The following is a 21960-nucleotide window of genomic DNA, read 5'->3' as shown; positions in this document are numbered from 1 at the left end:
TTCTCAGAGACCTACAATGAGACATAAACTCCCAAATGATAATAGTGGTAGACATGAACACTCCACTGACAGTATTGGACAGATTATTGCAGCAGAAAAGTAACATATATACAGTTCCTACCTCAATATTGGACCAAATGGATCTAATAGACATCTACAGAACTCCACCTAAAAACAACAGAATATGCATTCTTCTCATCACCACATGGCACATACTCTAAAATTGACTACATGATGGGACATAAAACAATCCTCAGCAAATGCAAAAGAACCCATATCATACCAAACACACTCTCAGATCATTGTGCAATAAAAATAGAAGTCAAGACTAAGAAAATAATGCAGTTACTTGGAAATTAAACAATATGCTTCTGAATGACTTTGGGGTAAACAATGAAATTAAGGCAAACATCAAGGAGCTCATTGAAACTAATGAGAACAAAGATACAAAATACCATACTCTCTGGGACACAGGTAAGGCTGTGTTAAGAGGGAAATTCATAGCATTAAATGCCCACATTAAAACACTTTGAAAGGTCTGAAGTTAACAAGCTAACACCACAACTGAAAGAATTATAGGAGCAAGAAAAAATCAACCCCAAAGCTAACAGAAGATAATAAATAACTGAAATTAGACCTGAACTGAAGGAAATTGAGACACACACAAAAACATATTCATAATATCAATGAATCCAGGAGTTGGTTTTTTGAAAACATTAGAAAGAAAGGAGAGAAGATCCAAACAAACACAATTAGAAAAGATGAAAGGATTCATCTGACCCAACATAAATAAAAATAACCATCAGAAACGACTACAAACACATCTATGCACACAAACTAGAAAAACTAGAAGCGATGAATAAATTTCTGGATGCGTACACCCTCCCAAAACTGAACCCAGAAGAAATTGATTTTCTGAACAGACCAATGAGTTCCAAAACTGACCCAGTAATAAATAGCCTACCAACCAAAAATGTCAATGAACAGACAGATTCACAGCTGAATTCTATGAGATGTAAAAAGAAAAGCTGGTATCATTTCTACAGAAACTATTTTTAAAAATTGAGGAGGAGGGACTCCTCCCCAACTCATTCTATGAGGCCAGCATCATCCTGATAACAAAACCTGGCAGAAACACACTTCAGCCCAATATGCTTGATGAACCATCAATGCAAAAATCCTCAACAAAGTAATGGCAAACCTAATCCAGGAGCATAACAAAAAGCTAATCCACCGTGATCAAGTAGGCTTCATCCCTAGGATACAAGATTGGCTCAACATACACGAATCAATAAATGTGATTCATCACATAAGCAGAACTAAAGACAAAAACCACATGATTATCTCAATTGACACGGAAAACGCTTTTGATAAAGTTCACCACCCCTTCATGTTAACAATTCTCAATAAAGTAGGTATAAAGGAACATACCTCAAAAAATTAAAAGCCATCTATGACACACCCACAGTCAACATTATACTGAATGGGCAAAAGCTGAAAGCATTCCCCATGAAAACCGGCATAAGACAAGAATGTCCTCTCTTACCACTCCTATTAAACACAGTATTGGAAGTTCTAGCCAGAGCAATCAGGCAAGAGAAAGAAGTAAAGGACATGCAAATAGGAAGAAAGGAAGTCAAGTTGTCTCTGATTGCAGACAATATGATTCTATATCTAGAAAATCCCATAGTCTTGGCCTCAAAGCTCCTTCAGCTGATAAACAACTTCAGCAAAGTTTCAAGATACAAAATCAATGTACAAAAATCACTAGCATTTCTATATACCAACAACAGTCATGCTGACAGTCAGATCAGAAAGGCAATCTCATTCACAATTTCCATTAAAAATAAAATAAAATAGCTGGGAATAATGCTAACCAGGGAGGTAAAAGATCTCTACAATGAGAATTACAAAACACTGCTCAAATAAACCACAGAAGACGCAAACAAATAGAAAAATATCCTATGCTCATAGATAGAAGAAAATCAACATCATTAATATGGCCATACGGCCCAAAGCAATTTACAGATTTAATGCTATTCCTATCAAACTACTATTGACATTATTCACAGAACTGGAAAGAGATATTTTAAAATTCATGTGGAACATAAAAATAGTCCAAATAGCTGAGAAAATCCTAAGCAAAAAGTACAAAGTTGCAGGTATCATGTTACCTGGCTTCAAACTATACTGCAGAGCTACAGTAAACAAAATAGCATGGTACTGATATAAAAGCAGACATATGGACCAATGGAATGGAATAGAGAGGCCAGAAATAAGACTACACACCTATAACTATCTGATCTTCAACAAACCTGACAAAAACAAGCAATGGGGAAAAGACGTCCTATTCAATAAGTGGTGCTTGGATAACTGACTAGCCATATGCAGAAGACTAAAGCTAAACCCCTTTCTTACACCATATACAAAAATCAACTCAAGGTGGATTAAAGGTTTAAATGTAAAACCAAAACTATTAAAACCCTGGAAGACTACCTAGGTAGTACCATCCTGGACATAGGAACAAGCAAATATTTTATGACAAAGACACCAAAAGCAATCACAACAAAAGCAAGAATTGACAAGTGGGATCTAATTAAACTTAAGAGCTTCTGCAGAGCAAAAGAAACTATCAACAGAGTGAACAATCAACCTACAGAATGGGAGAAAATACTTGCAAACTATACATGTAACAAAGGTCTAATATTCAGCATCTACAAGGAACTTAAATTTATGAGAGAAAAACAAACAACCCTATTAAAAAGTGGACAACCCTATTAAAAAGTGAGCAAAAGAGCAGATACTTTTCAGAATAAGATATACATGCAGTGAACAAACATATAAAGAAAGCTCAACATCACCTATCACTGGAGAAATGCAAATCAAAACCACAATGAGATACCATCTCATACCAGTCAGAATGGCTATTACTAAAAAGACAAAAAATAACAGATGCTGGCAAGGTTGCAGAGAAAAGACAACACTTATACACTGTTGGTGGGAGTGTAAATTATGTCAACCATTGTGGAAAGCAGTACAGCAATTCCTCAAAGAGCTAAAAGCAGACTATCATTTGACCCAGTAATCCCATTACTGGGTATATACCCAGAGGAATATAAGTCATTCTACCATAAAGACTTATACATGCAAATATTTATTGTAGCACTGCTCACAATAGCAAAGTCATGGAATCAATCTAAATGCCAATCAGTGACAGATCAGAGAAATAAAATATGGCATATTTACCCCATGGGGTACTATGCAGCAATAGAAAAGAACGAGATCTTTTCTTTTGTGGGAATATGGATGGAGCTGGAGGCTATTATCCTCAGCAAGCTAATGTGGAAACAGAAACCAAATACTACATGTTCTAGCTTAAGAGTGGGAACTAAATGATGAGAACTTATTAACACACAAAAAAAGGAAACAACAGACATTGCAGTCTACTTGAGGGTGGAGGGTGGGAGGAGGGAGAGGAGCAGAATTCCTGGGTGATGAAATAATCTGTACAACAAATCCCCATGGCATAATTTTACCTATGTAACAAACCTTCCCATGTACCCCCAAACCTAAACTAAAAGTTTAAAAAATATTATATATGGCCAAAAAAGAATAAAACTGGACTCTTACCTTACACCATGCACACATATCAACTCAAATAAATTAAAGACTCAAATGTAAGACATAGAAGTATAAAACACCTAGAAGAAGACATAGGAAAGCCTCTTAATATTGGCAAGGATTTTATGAATATAACACCAAAATCACAGGACATAAAGCAAAAATAGACAAGTAGGAATACATCACATTAAAAAGCTTCTGCACAGAAAAGGAAACAATCAACAGACTGACATGTCAAACTATGAAATGTGAGAAAATATTTGCAAATTATATCTCAGATAGAGGGTTAATTTCCAAAATATATAAGGAATTCCTACAATTTTATGGCCAAAAAAAAAAATAACCTATTGGAAAATGGGCAAAGTACTCAAGATTTTTCCAAAAAAGACATACAAATGGGAAATACATATATGAAAAGTTTCTCAGTATCACTAGTCATCAGGAAAAAAAAAAAAAAACAAATGCAAATGACAATTAGGTATCATCTCACACCTATTAGAATATCGAGTATTAACTTAAAAAAGAGAGATAACGAGAGTTCTCAGCAATGTGGGGAAAAGGGAATTCTCATGCACCGTTGGTAGGAATGTAAATTAGTCAGCCATTATGAATAACAGTACAGAGGTTCCTCAAGAAATTAAAGATGGAGCTACCATATAATCCAACAATCCCACTTCTGGGCACTTATGGAAAGAACTGAAATCAGGATCTCAAAGAGATATCTGCACTTCCATATTCACTCTAGCATTATTCACAGTAGCCAACATCCAGAAACACTAAAATATCCATTAACAATGAGTAGCTAAGGAAAATGTGGTATATACATACAATGGAATATTACTCTGCCTTAAGGAAGTAATACTTTCATATGTGACAACATGAATGTACCAGAAGGACATTATGATAAGTGAAATAAATCAGTCACAGAAGGACACACACTGCATGATTTCAGTTGTATAAGTTCTAGAAACGGAGAGCAAAATGGTGACTGACGGGCTGAGTGGAGGAGGAAGTGAGAATTTGCTCTTCAATGAGTATAAACTTTCAGTTACGCAAGATGAATCAAGTTCTGTAAGTCTACTGTACAACCTCGTCAGCTACTGGGAGGCTATTGTGTATTTTTGGTGGTACTATGTTTCTTTGATTTTTTATGTTTCTTGTTGTTTTATGTTGATGTGTGTGCATTTGAGGAAGTAGGGACTTGTTACAGTCTTTTCAGCCTTGCTTTGTCTGGGGAAAGCCCTTCACCAGTCAGCCCACCCAGAGATTTTGGGCAGCCTGTCTGACATAGTCTGAGGGTAAGCTAGTTGCTGGAGTCCTTGGGCAAGCTGTCCTTGTGCTTGGCTCTGCGGGGTTGGGTCTAAAGTCTGGATTCACTGGGGTGAACCTGTTGATTTGATTGGTGGAGATGGGTCTAAAGCCTAGGTCAACAGGGGCTGACCTGGTGCTAGGGCCAGTCTTGAGTATGAGCCTACAGGCACTAGTTGTGTGCTGGAATGGGCCTGACACTTGGGTCTACTGGGAAGGACCTGCAGCCTAAGCCCATGGAAACTTGCCTGGTGCTGGGTTAGGCCTGGTGCCTGGAAACACTGGGTAAGGCCCGGAGCCTGAGTTCATGGGGATTGGTCTGCTGGAGCCTGGGGCCACAGGGCTTGGCCTAAAGCCTGGGGCCAGCCTGGACCTGGGGCCAACGTGGTGCCTGGGTCCATGAAGGCTGGTTGGAGCCCAGGATGACAGGTGCTGGCCTGGTGCCTGGGGCCACTGGGGCTAGCCTGGACCCTGGGGCCATGGGGACCTACCTAGAGCCTGTGTCTGGTGGTATTGGCTTATAGGTTGAGTGTGCAGGTGCTGGTCTAGATGCTAGATTTGTGAGGGCTGGCCTGGGTCTTGGGGCATGAGGAGCCAGTCTGGAACCTGGTACACAAGGGCAGTCCTGGAGCCTGTGTCCATGAGAGAAGGTCCAGTGCTGGGGCCTACTGGGACAGGCATGGACCCTGACTGAGTCTTTTGGTGCATGAGGCAACAGGAGCTAGTGTGCCATAGGCAGACCTAGAGCCTGTATCCACAGGTGTCCACCAGGTGTTTGAGGCCATGGGTGCCAATCTGGTGCTGGTGTGGTCCTGAAGCCTGAAGCTGGATGGGGCTGGCTTGGTGCTGGGTGGGCCTGGATCCTGTATCTGCAGAGGCTGGCCTGATGACTGGGCAGTCAGCTTGGTAATGTGCGCACTCTGGAGTCTGGGGTCACCGAAGCTGACATGGCTTTTGGCCAAACCTGGATCCTGATTCTATGGGGGCTGGCTTGGCACTAGGGCAGGACTGAAGCCCAGGTATGTTCTATATCTGGGGCTATTTGGGATTTCCTGGTTCTGGGGCAGGCACAGAGACCAAGTCTTCCAAACAGGCCTAGAGCTTGGGGCTGTGCAATCTTGCCTGGCACTGGAGCAAATTTGGAGGCTATCGACTGGGTCCAACTTGGAGCCTGCGTTCATGGGTGCTAGCCTAATGACTAGGGTTGCAGGAATCAGCCTGGTGCTGGCATGGGCCTGAAGTCTACCAGTAGAAGCCAGCCTGGTGCTGGGGGCAATCTGGTGCCTAATAATGACAATCTTACTCCACTAAAGTGGAGATTTTAATTTTTTTATTGTTTGCATTCCCTCTTTTCTATTTGTTTTGGTTGAAACATAATAATTTTACCTATTTATGGGATATTGAGTAATATTTTGACACACATATACAATGTGTAATGATCAAATCATGGTAATTAGCATATCCATTATCTTGAACATTTATCATTTCTTTGTGTTGGAACATCCAAAATCTCCCTTCTGGCTTTTTGAAAATATACAATAAATTGCCAACCATATTCACCCTAAAGTGTAACAGAACACTAGATTTTATTCCTTCTATCTAGTGGTAACTTTGTATCCATTAACCAAACCCTCCCTTCCTAGTTTCTAATAACCAGAATTCTACTCTACTTCTTTGAGATCAATTTTTTTAGCTGCCACATATGAGTGAGAACGTGGTGGTGTTTATCCTTCTGTGTCTGTTTATTTCACTTAACATAATGTCTTCCATGCTCATCCATGTTGCCATGAATGACAGAATTTCCTTTTTAAATTTTTTTTCTATTTTTTAAATCTTTTTACTTTAAGTTCCGGGATACATGTGCAGAACGTGCAGGTTTGTTACACAGGTATATGTGTGCGATGGTGGCTTGCTGCACCTGTCAACCCATCACCTAGGTTTTAAGCCCAGCATGCATTAAATATTTGTCCCGAGGCATACCCTCCCCTTGCGCCCACCCTCCAACAGGCCCTGGTGCGTGTTATTCCCCTCCCTGTGTCTCTGTGTTCTTACTGTTCACTCCCACTTATGAGTGAGAACATGTGGTGTTTGGCTTTCTGTTCCCGTGTTAGTTTGCTGAGGATGATGGCTTCCAGTTTCATCCATGTCCCTGCAAAGGACATGATCTCATTCCTTTTTGTAGCTTCATAGTATATCATGGTTTATTGTACCACATTTTCTTTATCCAGTCTAGCATTGGTGGCATTTTGGTTGGATTCCATGTCTTCGCTATTGTGAATAGTGCTGCAATAAACATACATGTGCATGTATCTTTATAATAGAATGATTTATATTCCTTTGGGTATATACCCAGTAATGGGATTGCTGGGTCAAACGGTATTTCTGGTTCTAGATTCTTGAGGAATCACCACACTGTCTTCCACAATGGTTGAAATAATTTACATTCTCACCAACAATGTAAAAGTGTTCCTATTCCTCCACAGCCTCGCCAGCATCTGTTGTTTCTTGACTTTTTTTTGTTTTGTTTTGTTTTGTTTTGTTTTTTTTGAGGCGGAGTCTCGCTCTGTCGCCCGGACTGGAGTGCAGTGGCCGGATCTCAGCTCACTGCAAGCTCCGCCTCCTGGGTTTACACCATTCTCCTGCCTCAGCCTCCCGAGTAGCTGGGACTACAGGCGCCCGCCACCTCGCCCGGCTAGTTTTTGTATTTTTAGTAGAGACGGGGTTTCACCGTGTTAGCCAGGATGGTCTCGATCTCCTGACCTCGTGATCCGCCTGTCTCGGCCTCCCAAAGTGCTGGGATTACAGGCTTGAGCCACCGCGCCCGGCCTTGACTTTTTAATAATTGCCATTCTGACTGGAATGAGATGGTATCTCATTGTGGTTTTGATTTGCATTCCTCTAATGATCAGTGATGTTGAGCTTTTTATCATATGTTTGTTGGCTGCATAATGTCTTCTTTTGAGAATTATCTGTTCATATCCTTTGCCCAATTTTTGATGGGGTTGTTTGTTTGTTTTCTTGTAAATTTGTTTAAGTTCCTTGTAAATTCTGGATATCAGACCTTTGTCTTAAGGGTAGATTGCAAACATTTTCTCCAATTACCTGTAGGTTGCCTGTTCACTCTGAGGATAGTTTCTTTTGCTGTGCAGAAGCTCTTTAGTTTAATTAGATCCCATTTGTCAATTTTAGCTTTTGTTGCAATTGCTTTTGGTGATTTCATCATAAAATCTTTGCCCCTGGCTATGTCCTGATGGTATTGCCTAGGTTTTCTTCTAGGGTTTTTATGATTTTGGGTTTTACATTTAAGTCTTTAATCCATCTTGACTTAATTTTTATACATGGCATAAGGAAGGAGTTCGGTTTCAGTTTTCTGCATATGGCTAGCCATTTTTTCCAGCACCATTTATTAAATAGGGAATCGAATCCTTTCCCCATTGCTTGTTTATATCAGGTCGATTTTTGTTGAAGATTAGATAGTTGTAGATGTGTGGTCTTATTTCTCAGGTCTCTGTTCTGTTCCAACGGTCTATATGTCTGTTTTGGTACCAGTACCATGCTGTTTTGGTTATTGTAGCCTTGTAGTATAGTTTGAAGTCAAATAGCATGATGCCTCCAGCTTTGTTTTTTTTGCTTAGGATTGTCTTGGCTATGTGAGCTCTTTTTTTGTTCCATGTGAATTTTAAAACAGGTTTTTTTCTAATTCTGTGAAGAATGTCAATGGTAGTTTGATGGGAAGAGCATTGAATCTATAAATTACTTTGGGCAGTATGGCCATTCTCATGATATTGATTCTTCCTATCCATGAGCATGGAAGGTTTTTCCATTTGTTTGTGTCCTCTCTTTACACAGCAGTGGTTTGTAGTTCTCCTTGAAGAGGTCTTTCGTGTCCCTTGTTAGCTGTATTTCTAGGTATCTTGTTCTATTTGTAGCAATTGTGAATGGGAGTTCATTCATGATTTGACTCTCTGCCTGTCTATTGTTGATGTATGGGAATGTTTGTGATTTTGCACATTAATTTTGTATCCTGAGACTTTGCTGAAGTTGTTTATCAGCTTAAGAAGTTTGGGGGGCAGAGATAATGGTGCTTTCTAAATATAGGATCATCTGCAAACAGAGACAATTTGACTTCCTCTCTTTCTATTTGAATACCCTTTATTTTTGTCTCTTGCCTGATTGCCCTGGCCAGAACTTCTAATACTATGTTGAATAGGAGTGGTGACAGAGGGCATCCTTGTCTTGTTCTGGTTTTCAAAGGGAATGCTTCCAGCTTTTGCCCATTCAGTATGATATTGGCTGTGGCCTTGTCATAAATAGCTCTTATTATTTTGAGATATGCTTCATCAGTACCTAGTTTATTGAGAGTTTTTAGCATGAAGGGATGTTGAATTTTATCAAAGGTCTTTTCTGCATCTATTGAGATAATCATGTGGGTTTTGTCATTGGTTCTGTTTACGTAATGGATTATGTTTATTGATTTGCATATGTTGATCCAGACTTGCATCCCAGGAATAAAGCTGAATTGATCATGGTAGATAAGCTTTTAATGTGCTGCTGGATCCCATTTGCCAGTATTTTTTGAGGATTTTTGCATCAATGTTCATGAGGTATATTGACCTGGAGTTTTCTATTTTTGTTGTGTCTCTGCTGGGTTTTGGTATCAGGATGATGCTGTTCTCATAAAATTAGTTAGGGAGGAGTCCTTCCTTTTCAATTCTCTGGAATCATTTCTGAAGGAATGGTACCAGCGCCTCTTTGTACCTCTGGTAGAATTCAGCAGCAAATTCATCTGGTTCTGGGTTTCTTTTGGTTCGTAGGCTATTTATTACTGCCTCAATTTTGGAACTTGTTTTTGGTCTATTCAGAGATTGGACTTCTTCCTGGCTTAGTCTTGGGAGGGTGTGTGTGCCCAGGAATTTATCTTTTTTTTTTTTTTTTTTAGATTTTCTGATTTATTGACATAGAGGTGTTTATGGTATTCTCTGATAGTAGTTTTATTTCTGTGGGGTTAGTGGTGATATCCCTTTTATCATTTTTTATTGTGTCTATTAGAGTCTTCTGTCTTTTCTTCTTTATTAGTCTAGCTAGCAGTCTATCTTATTAATTTTTTTTTTCAAAAAGTCAGCTCCTGAATTCATTAATATTTTGAAGGGTTCTTTGTGTCTCTGTTTCCTTCAGTTCTGCTCAGATCTTAGTTATTTCTTGTCTTCTGCTAGCTTTTGGATTTGTTTGTTCTTGCTTCTCTACTTCTTTTAATTGTGGTGTTAGGGTGTCAGTTTGAGATCTTTCTAGCTTTCTGATGTGGACATTTAGTGCTATAAATTTTCCTCCTAGCACTGCTTTAGCTGCATCCCAGAGATTCTAGTACATTATCTCTTCACTCTCATTGCTTTCAAAGAACTTCTTGATTTCTGCCTTAATTTCATTACTTACCCGGGAGTCATTCAGGAGCAGGTTGTTCAATTCCCATGTAGTCATGTGGTTTTAAGTGAGTTTCTTAATCCTGGGTTCTAATTTGATTTCACTTTGGTCAGAGAGATTGTAATTATTTCAGTTGTTTTGCATTTGCTGAGGAGTGTTTTACTTCCAATTATCTGGTCGATTTTAGAGTAAGTGTCATGTGGCACTGAGAAGAATGTGTTGTTTTAGGGTGAAGAGTTCTGTAGATGTCTACTAGATCCACTTGATCCAGAGCTGAGTTTAAGTCCTGAAAATATTAATTTTCTGTCTTGTTGATTTGTCTAATATTGACAGTGGGATGTTAACGTCTCCCACTTTTATTGTGTGGGAGTCCACGTCTCTTTGTAGGTCTCTAAGAACTTGTTTTATGAATCTGGGTGCTCTTGTATTGGGTGCATATATATTTAGGATAGTTAGCTCTTCTTACTGAATTGATCCCTTTGCCATTATGTAATGCCCTTCTTTGACTTTTTTGATTTTTTTTAAGTCTGTTTTGTCAGAGACTAGGACTGTAACCCCTGCTTTTTTCTGCTTTCCATGTGCTTGGTAATTTTTCCTCCATCCTTTTATTTTCAGCCTATGTGTTCCTTTGCACATGAGATGGACCTCCTGAATACAGCATGCTGATGGATCTTGACTCTTTATCCAATTTGCCATTCTGTATCTTTTGATTGGGACATTTAACCCATTTACATTTAATGTTAATATTGTTAGGTATGAATTTCATCCTGTCATCATGATGCTAGCTGGTTATTTTGCACACTAGTTGATGGTGTTTCTTCATAGTGTCATTGGTCTTTGTATTTTTGTGCATTTGGCAGTGGCTGGTACCATTTTTTCTTTCCATATTTAGTACGTCCTTCAGGAGCTCTTGCAAGGCAGGCCTGGTGGTGACGAATTCCCTCAGCATTTGCTTGTCTGAAAAGATTTTGTTTCTCCTTCACTTATGAAGCTTAATTTGGCCAGATATGAAATTCTGGGTTAAAAATTCTTTTCTTTAAGAATGTTGAATATTTGCCCCCACTCTCTTCTGGCTTGTAGGGTTTCTGCTGAGAGATTCACTGTTTGTCTGATGGGCTTCCCTTTGTAGGTTACATGGCCTTTCTCTCTGGCTGCCCTTAACATTATTTCCTTCATTTAGATCTTGGAGAATCTGATGATTATGTGTCTTGGGGTTGATCTTCTCGTGTAGTATCTTAGTGGGTTTCTCTGTATTTCCTGAATTTGAATGTTGACCTGTCGTGCTAGGTTGGAGAAGTTCTCATGGATAATATCCTGAAGTGTGTTTTCCAACTTGGTTCCATTATCCCCATCTCTTTCAGGCACTCTCATCAGTGGTAGGTTCAGTCTTTCTACATTGTCCCATATTTCTTGAAGGTTTTGGTCATTCCTTTTCATTCTTTTTTCTCTAATCTTGTCTACCTGCCATATTTCAGCAGGATAGTCTTTCATCTCTGATATTCTTTCTTCCACTTGATCCATTTGGCTATTGATACTTCTGTATGCTTCACGAAGTTCTCGTGCTGCATTTTTCAGCTCCATCAGGTCATTTATGTTCCTCAGCGAAGTTTGTTACTACCCAACTTCTGAAGCCTACTTCTGTCAATTCATCCATCTCCTCTTCCGTCCAGTTCTGCGCCCTTGCTGGAGAGGTGTTGGAGAGGTGGAGGAACAGAGGTTTTCAGCATTTTTCCGTTGATTTTTTTCTCATCTTCATGAGTTTGCCTAGTTTTGATCTTTGAGGCTGCTGCCACTTGGATGAGGTTTTTATAGGGACTTTCTTTGTTGACGCTGTTTTGTTGCTGTTTGTTTGCTTGTTTTTCTTTCAATAGTTAGGTCCCTCTTCTGTAGGGCTGCCGTGGTTTGCTGGGGTTGCACTTCAGGCCCTGTTAACTGGTTTGCTCCCATGCCTGGAGATGTCACTTGAGGAGTGTGGAGGACAGCAAAGATGAGTGTCTCCTCCTTCATCTGGGATCTCTGACCTCAAGGGGCATTGACCTGAAACCAGTAAGAACATTCCTCTATAGGATGTCTGAAAACCCCTGTTGTGGGGGGAAGGGGCACCTCACAGTTGGGTGGCACAGGAAGCAGGACCCATTTAATGAGGCACTTTAGCTGTCCCTTGGTGCAAGGGGTTTGCTGCACTGGGGCAAAACCCACTCATCTTGGTTGCCTGGATTCCTCAGAGCTAGAAGGAGGAAACACTAAGTCTGCTGGTCAATGGAGATTGTGGCCATTCCTCCCACTAGGGGCTCAGGCCCAGGGAGATCAGAGTTCTGTCCCTGAGCCCTGGCTGAAGTTGAAGTTCCTGCAGGGAGGCCCTGCAGCTGCAGTGTTGGCTGCTGCCTCTCCCGCAAGGAGCTCAGTTGGCTTAGACTGCAGGTAGCCACAGCAGTGGTAATGGCCACCCCTCCCCCAGGAAACTTGGCAGACTTAGGCCAATTCATTCTAGCCAAGTGAGTGTTGTGGCTTTTTAGTTGGAGCCCAAGGCCCGAGTGGCCTGGGCTCCTGAGTGGAATCTTCTGATCCATGGGTTGCACAGCTCCATAGAAAAAGCATGGCTTCCCAGGCTGGGTAGCACACTCACTCACCACCTCCCTTGGCTGGGGGTATGGCCTCCCCTGCCCCGTGTGGCTATCAGGTAGGCTGCCACACCACACTGCTCTTCATTCCTCTCCATGGTTCACACCACCTGCCTAGTCAGTCCTAATGACAGAACCTGGATACCTCAGTTACCAGTGTGGGATTTGCACTTTGTTTTGGATCTTCTTGATTGGAAACTCCAATCACTGCTGCTTCTAGTCAGCCATCTTGGCCCTGCTCCCTCCAGAATTTCAGTTTTTAAGTTTGAATAGTATTCCACTGTGTGTGTGTGTGTGTGTGTGTGCGCGCGCGCACGCGCGCGTGTGTGTGTATTTGTATCGCATTTTCTTTATCCATTCATCTATTTATGGACATTTATGTTGATTCCATATCTTGGCTATTGTGAATACAGTTGTAATAACCAAGATATGGAATCAATCTTGGAATCAAGAGGAGTGCAGATATCTCTACAATATACTGGTTTCCTTTTCTTTGGATAAATTCATAGTTGTGGAACTGTTGGATCATATGGTAGTTCTATTTTTAATTTCTTGAGGAACCTCCATACTATTCTCCACAATGACTATGCTAATTTACATTCCCATCAACAGTATGTAAGAGTTCCCTTTTCTTCACATACTTGTCAGTATTTGTTATTTTTTGTCTTTTTTATAATAGGCTGAGATTTGAAGTATATATAGTTCACTTTCAGCCCAGATTCAATTGGAAGAATACTGGAGTAGAATCAAACTAGTACTTGAAAAAGAAAATTCCGTTTTTTAAAGTGCATCCCAAAAGCACTTTAATTTTTAAAAATTATCTATAATACAAGGCAATTTTGAAATAAAACTGAGGGTTGAAAAGAATAGCATCGTTTTTCTAGTTATAGAGTTCATAGTTTGGTTCAAATTTCTAGCTTGAAAAAAGTAAAAATGTTTTGGCTTGGGCCTGCTTTCACAGATTTTGAATTATGGAGGATAATGGAGCCCTCAAAATGTTTGCCTTTCAAGACCTAAGTTCCCCCAAAATGGCTATTTGAGGGTTAGAGCCCAGTCTGCTGTTTGAAATAAAACAGCATCTGCTCTCTGCTCAAAGTCTACAGAGGATAAGAGACGGTGGACACTTGTAGAGCTCTTAACTGAGCAGTTTGGAAACTAGGAAATGGTGTACAGTCAGGCTTGGAACTGACCTTCCTTAATAAATACCTGACACAGAAGAGTGACAAGCATCATCTCAAGTTCTTTGAAGAGTAGCCAAACATGCTGATTCTACATTGCAATGGTTCTAATGGCTTCTTATTCAGGAGTTTTTCCACTCCCTGCAGAGCCACAGAAATATGAAGTAAAGGTTGGTGCAGGGGATGACAGGGGTGTGTGCATGCCAGCATACCAGCCGTTTTCTTAATAACTGCCTTAGCAAGTACAGCCACCATTTGAATTCCCTCTACCCTGCGGATAAGCAATTGGTAGAGAAAATAAAATATATATTCTTATAAAATCCAGAAGTTGAGGGACGAAAGAAAAAGAAAGACCTGACAAAGTGTGGCAATGTAGAAAGTTTATTCTCAGTGTGTTCCCCATCCCCACATTAAATCCCTTCTGAAGGATTAAACTCTATTCAGAAGTTCATTATCTACCTCTCCCTAGCTTGGCATTCAGGCAAACCTATGCTACTAAGCAGCTGTAACATCGAGCGCATAACTTCAGCCTTTCTAGGTCTTATTTGCTTCATATGTAAGATGGAGAAAATAATGAAATTTACCTTACAGAGTGCTTATAAGGATTCAAGGAAATGATAAAGCAACTGAAAAGTACCTAGTCCCATGTGCGGCACATAACACATACTTAGTTAACTGTCCATTGAGTCTAAAGTCTACCTGATCAACTTATGCCTCCTCAGATGTTACTGAGCACTGTGCTTATGTGCTCTCCCATTATAACACGCATGCAATTGATCAGAGTCTTTCACTGTCTCAGGTTGAAGAATTCACTAATAATGGATAGTTTAGGAAAGAAACAGAGCAATAAAGGTTTCTGGTATGGTGATGGGGGAAGGTAAGAGCCTTTCCACTTTGGCCATGAAGAGAGAGTGGTAAAATAATTAGCCACAGGTGACCTGTCAGAGGACAATGTTCTAAGTATTTGTATTAAGACCAAGGTTTGGCCGGGCGCGGTGGCTCACGCCTGTAATCCCAGCACTTTGGGAGGCCGAGACGGGCGGATCACGAGGTCAGGAGATCGAGACCATCCTGACTAACACGGTGAAACCCTGTCTCTACTAAAAATATACAAAAATTAGCCGGGCGCGGTGGCGGGTGCCTGTAGTCCCAGCTACACGGGAGGCTGAGGCAGGAGAATGGCGTGAACCCGGGAGGCGGAGCTTGCAGTGAGTGGAGATCACGCCACCACACTCCAGCCTGGGCGACAGAGCGAGACTCCGTCTCAAAAAAAAAAAAAAGAAAAAAAAAAAAAAGACCAAGGTTTATGAACCAAACTGTAAGTAAGAAACCTGGCATCCCTAGTCATGTCAACCCAGCTAGATGCTAGATTCATCCTGTGCTTATGGAAGATTGTTCATGCCAGTAATCTATCTCTTTGGGCATCATCACAGATAAGACTTTATACTCAACAACAACAATAACAATAACAACTTGGGGCACCAATTGAGTAACTGCTCTGGTTTAGACATTGTGCTAAAAGTTTGTCCATGTATTGTCTCATTTAATCCTCATAATCACTTTATGAAGAAAGTAACATTATTATGCATTTTTTACAGGTAAGGTAACTGAAATTCAGTGAGGCTGCATATTTTGACAAAGGTCATATAAAAAGGAAATGATAGAGCTGGCATTTAAATCTAAATCAATCTGACTCCAGAGTACATGCTCTTAATTATGACACAAACAGGTTCTCAGTGGGACCTTTTTCTGTTGCTGTTGCCATTGTTGCAACAAAATAATCTACTCTAAAATTAATGACAAGATTCTGTGGATCAGGATTTTAGAAAGGTCACAGTAGAGATTATTTTCTGAGAAAACTCAAATGGTTTAGGAATGAAACAGCTTGTGTTAGAGAATCCATTTCAAGATTTGTTTTTCACTCACATGTCTACTGGTTGATGTTGGTTGACAACTGAGACCTGGACCTCATCTTGGGCTTTCAACTAAGATACCTATGTTTGACCTCTCCATGTGACCTGAGTTTCCTTCATCATGGTGTTCTAAGAGTAGCTGGACTTCTTATATGGTGATTCGAGTCTCCAAAAACAAATCCCCCATGGATGAGGCAGAAAATGCTTTGTCTTTTATTACCTATCTTTGTAGGTCACATAGCATTATTTCCATTTTCCTTTAATATTTTAAACAGTCATAAGCCTGCCTAGATTCAAAGTCGGGGGGGATTTAGACTCCACTATTGAAATGACAGTGGCAAGATCACATTATAGAAGAGCATGTGCGATGAGAGCCATTATTATTGCAGCCATTTGGAAAATACAATATCCCACACATCCCCCACCAACATTTCAGTATAGACTGCAGGCAAGCTACTGAGGTAACTTTGTCAATGGTAGTCTATTTCTCAGATCAATTTCTTTGTACTTTGATGTGTTTTGTTGGATGCATAAACATAGCCTGAAACATTACAGAAAGAAAGTTTACCTCTTTGCCCTCAAGAGAAGAAATACATCTTATGTGAAAATGCTCCAAGGCATGTAAATATTGGTTTCAGCTGGTTTTTACACCAGAAAACAATCACCTTTGAGAACCTATTCTGTGTTTTAGACTGTGCTAGGAGCAAAGATATTTAGCAGAAGTAAATTACATAATCTCTATTCCTAGAGCTTGGTAAGATTTGCACAGTACTAGACTAGAAATTAGACTACTTATTTGCCATTTCCCCCATTATCTGGAGCAAATGACTTGTCTTGTCAGAACATCACTTTATTCCTCTACCAAGGGGAGAATCTGCCTTAACCTAATACACAGACTTTTGGAAGATGACAAAAGCTCACATTTTAAAAGAATACAGAACTAAGTTAATATGAAATATAATCATCTTTGAAAATAAGTATGTTTCCACCTCCAAACACCCTACAAAATAAATAAGAAACTTAACAGAAAATTATCAATAGCTAATTCACAAAATACTGGAGAGAATGCCATGTGGATTCTGAGGAAGTATCCAGGAGTGAGGGCTGCATGAGTAAAAGACCAAAATATGGTAAGTGGATGTATTATTAACTACCACTGCATAACAAATGTCCCTAAAACTCAAAGGTATGCAAGAATATCATTTATTCTCATGGTAATAGGTCTTTGGATCACCTGGGTTTGTCTTATTTAAGTTGGCTAGATTTGGCTCCAAGCTGTTGATCAGGTCCAAGTCTGTCCCATGCTTCTCTATCCTCCTTGTACCAGCAAGGTACTTAAAGCAAGTTCAAATTGTAATGGCAGAAGCACAAAAGGAGCTAATCTCAACCAGATAAGCATATTTTCAAGCTGCTTCTAGCAATATACCTGCCATTGTCACATGGGCCCAAACAAGTTATAAGGCCAAGCCCAACATCAAGGGACAGAGATGTAGATTCTGCCTGTCATGACGTTATTGTAAGGATGTGAACATATAATATCACAATAAGGAAGTGAAGAATACTGAGCAATAATTCAATCTAACAGTAAGAGAACATAAGAAAGGCCAGTAAAACCTGGAGCCTAGGTCAATAGAATACATGGGGCATGGGGGTGAAGAAGACAAGAATTGTAGGGAAATAAGGAAACATAAGATATGTAATACAAGGCTACCTTACAGATGTTTCTGATTTCCATGACATGGTGTTTGGAAAAGTTTATCTTTCTAGTTGTTTATTTAAAACGGGAATCTGAATCAATGTGAGATATCTCTGTTGCTTATATATGCCCTAACAAATCTTTAAAAACTAAATAAGTTAGCAAGCAAAGAATGAGTATTTGATAATTTCAGTGTAATTCCTGGGGCTATCCTAGAACCATCTGTGAGGTGAATCTTGGCAAAGGAACAAATTAAATAATGGTGTCATTAAGCAACATGCATATTCATGCAGATGCTGTTGTTTACACATTATTTTCTGTCGTGGCTAAATAAAACATGGCACCATTTATGTGCAAATCACCACACAATGATTCTGCCACATTTCTAAATGACTGAAGTGGGTGTTACTGGATGAAGGCTTTCCAAGTCCCTAGGAATTATATGGTGAGCTACCCAAACTGAAGGTCAACTGGTGGGCTCCATTGTATTAGGAAATGAGGGTTAGTAGAACTATGAGCCCGGGGAGGAAGAGCATCTTTAAGACACAAGGTCCTAGACAAAGATGAATCAAAGGCCAGGTAAGCCACAGAAATCAAGAGGTCTATTGATAAGGATGAGGCAAAAGAAGAAAGAACTAATATTACTGAGTGTCTACAATATACCAGATATCATGCTAGGTGTTGTTTTATACATACTATAATCCTCTTAATCAGTGCTATGGTTTTAATAACTGTCCCCTCCAAAACTCATGTTGAAACTTAATCCCCAATGTGGTAGTATTGAGAGGTGGGGCCTCTAAGAGGTGATATGAATGAATCTATTCATGGATCAATAAATTATTGGGTTAATGGGTTATCATGGGAGTCATACTGGTGGCTTTATAGGGAAAGAGACATGAGCTAACACACTTAGTTCCCTCACCATGTGATGCCGTATGTCACTTTGGGACTCTGCAGAGAGCCTTCACCAGCAAGAAGGCCCTTGCCAGATGCAGCACCTCAACCTTGGATTTCTCAGCCTCTATAACAGTAATAAATACTTTTTCTTCATAAATTACATAGTTTTAGGTATCCCAGTACAAGCAACAGAAAAAAGACTAAGTAAGTTCACAGGAAATAAGCAAAGGATGGGATAGGGTGAGGTGGGGTGGGAAGCAACAAATAGGAGAAGCCAGAGAAAATGTAGCACAAAGAGTAAGGAAGAGCCTTCAGTTTTCTCCTCCAACTAATAACCAATCCTGAATGAAACTGGCCTAGAGTCTTGAAGAGGACAAATAGAAACATGAGTGTGAATACTGAGCACCTTTGGCTGGCCAGCTGGGCCCTACATTCAAAGCATTATTTGTCAGAGGCTCTTCTCTGACAACGCCTTTATGTAGATATTAACACAACTAGTTTCGGTGGTCTTTCAAACTAATGAGTAGTTTGTGTAAATATTAAACTGGAGAGAGATGCCATTGTGTGAACTCTATGTCTTTTCCTCTGCTGGCCCACTGAACATTAATGTTTGCAGACAAAAAAAAATGTTCAGAACTGCTTATTCTAAGAAAAAAAGCACTAGAAGACTAGTATTTGTGTTAGGAAACCACTATATTTGGTCTCTGAGGAGAAGGACATCAGATGGAGCTCTTCTTTTTCTGGAAAACTGGGATGCCTTTCAGAGCACAGGCTAAGAAGTAAAAGAAGAAAAGAAAGCCAGCTTAATACCAAAAGGTGGAATTCACAATAAAGTTTGTGTGAGCCAATTGGGTGTCGATTGGGGATTCTTGAATTACAGGAAGTAGCTAGATAAAGCCTTTTCTGCTTACTAGCAAGGCTGACCACACATATAAATGATCTGAGTTTGGGATTTATCAATTGACTTTGGGCATTTGCTTGTGAAAACAAAAAAATTCCATACTGAAGGTTCAGTTCTTCAGACTGAAAAACATTTTCATCTCGTTAAAATTTAAACATCTTGGTCGGGCGTGGTGGCTCACGCCTGTAATCCCAGCACTTTGGGAGACTGAGGTAGGCAGATCATGAGGTCAGGAGATTGAGACCATCCTGGCTAACACGGTGAAACCCTGTCTCTACTAAAAATACAAAAAAAAAAAAAAAAGAAAAGAAATTAGCCGGGCGTTGTGGTGGCGCCTGTAGTCCCAGCTGCTCGGGAGGCTTAGGTGGGAGAATGGTGTGAACCCAGGAGGCAGAACTGCTTGCAGTGAGCCGAGATCGTGCCACTGCCTTCCAGCCTGGGTGACAGAGTGAGACTTCATCTCAAAAAAAAAAAAAAAAAAAAAAGTAGCTGGTAATGGTGGTGGGCACCTGTAATCCCAGTTACTTGGGAGGCTGAGGCAGGAGAATCGCTTGAACCTGGGAGGCAGAGGTTGCAGTGACCTGAGATCGCACCGTTGCACTCCAGCCTGGGCAACAAGAGTGAAACTTCATCTCAAAAAAAAAAAAAAAAGAAAAGAAAAAAGAAGAAAGAAAAGAGAAAAAAAAGTAAACATCCTTGAGCAAGGTAACTCTTTTTATCAGTTAACTGTTATGCGCTATGCTTTTCTGGACTCTTTCATGTAAAATAGAGGTTAGTGAACTTGTTCTATAAAAGGCCAGAGAGTACATATTTTTTATTTTATCATGACTACCCAGCTCTGCTATTGTACCACAAAAGCAGTGTAGACAGTGTGTAAAGTGTCAAATATTCCAGTAAACCTTATTTACAAAAAAAAAAAAAAAAAATCTTGTGAGTCAAATTTTTATGACCCCTGATCTTAGCAGAATTTCTCTGGAAGGAAGACTAAAGAACATGGGTGGTCTTTAGTCTTTAGACAACAGAAAAACTAGGGGGCTGTCCTACAAGGCATCTAAGTAAGTGAACAAAAGCCATTATAAGGATCACAGGCCATTTTGAGTCCACCATGTAACCAAAACCCAAAACTCTGATGAAGGGTAAGGAATTCCTAAGATTTTTACAAGGAATTATGATTTCACAAAGAGTAAACTCATAGCATAGAGGAAATCATCTTGTCTTGAAAGCTTACCTTCTCTAGACCAGAGCTCTTCACCCTAGTCTTCCAGTGAAGCTCAATGACAACTGTACATCCATTCACATACTTTTCTACAATCTTAGAGAAAAAATGCCTGTTTTACATTTTATTCCCACTAAACTCCTGTTGGTGGCTATTTAATTGCAAAAAAAAAAAAAAAAAAAAAAAAGGTAGTATACATTAATCAACAATAGGGTGAGTTCAGGATTCTAATCATTCTTAACTTGATGAAAATAAAATTATGTACTTACAGTTAATGAGCTAATGAGTATTCTGTCATACACTGAGCTTATCTTTTATGCTTTTGTTATAGGCATAAATTAATTCCAGACATAAAGATATGATTATCAGAATTAGCCTTATTCAAAGATAGCAGAAGTAGTGAAGTGAGGGAGTGTGCTGAGGCTGTAATAGGTGGCATAAAGAGGCAAGCTTTGAGTTTCAGTTTCAGATCATACAAAGAGCTTGGAATTTGTCACTCCTGTCCTTAAAACAATCAAAGGCTGAACAAACAAAACCAATGACATTTCTTGGACCCATATGACAACTTAAGTCACAGAGCAAATCACTACCCTCAAATCTGGAAAGACAATCACATCCAGAGAAACATAGCCCCCAAAACTTACTTACCTGTTACAGAAGCCACAGAAATTCTTAATCTGGTAGGGAAACTTAAATACTCATTTAGACTGAATCTCAAGACTGAGTGCAGATGACCTTGAGAGTGAAAAACTTCTGGGGTCATAGGCGAGTTCCTCACATATATGTGGGCTTTCACTCCAGGAATTTACCAAATTCTCCCAATGAGGATCTGCAAAAAATTATCTTACGGTCCTTGTTGGTACTTATTAATAAGTAATTACTACTATTTAATATAGTTTTAAAAGAAGCATAAGTGACATGCCAAGAGAGGAGATAAAAAAGGAATCACATAAAATACTCAAATAAAACCAGGGAAGGCGAAAAAAGAGAGGAAAAATAGAGAAAACATGAAACTAATAGAAAACAAAGGTGGTATATATTCATCCAGTTATAACAATAATGAATTAATTTTGAATAGTTTAAATATACCAGTTAAAAGACAGATTGCCAGAGTAGATTTTTTTAAAGATTCAAATATTTACTTATAAGCTGTCTATAAGGAAATCATTTTAAATATAAAGTATCAGATAT

Source organism: Trachypithecus francoisi, unplaced genomic scaffold (genome assembly GCF_009764315.1).
Source record: "Trachypithecus francoisi isolate TF-2019V2 unplaced genomic scaffold, Tfra_2.0 Lachesis_group6, whole genome shotgun sequence".
Lineage (NCBI taxonomy): Eukaryota > Metazoa > Chordata > Mammalia > Primates > Cercopithecidae > Trachypithecus > Trachypithecus francoisi.
The sequence above is the reverse complement of the archived record's forward strand: the minus strand, read 5'-3'. Positions refer to the sequence as shown.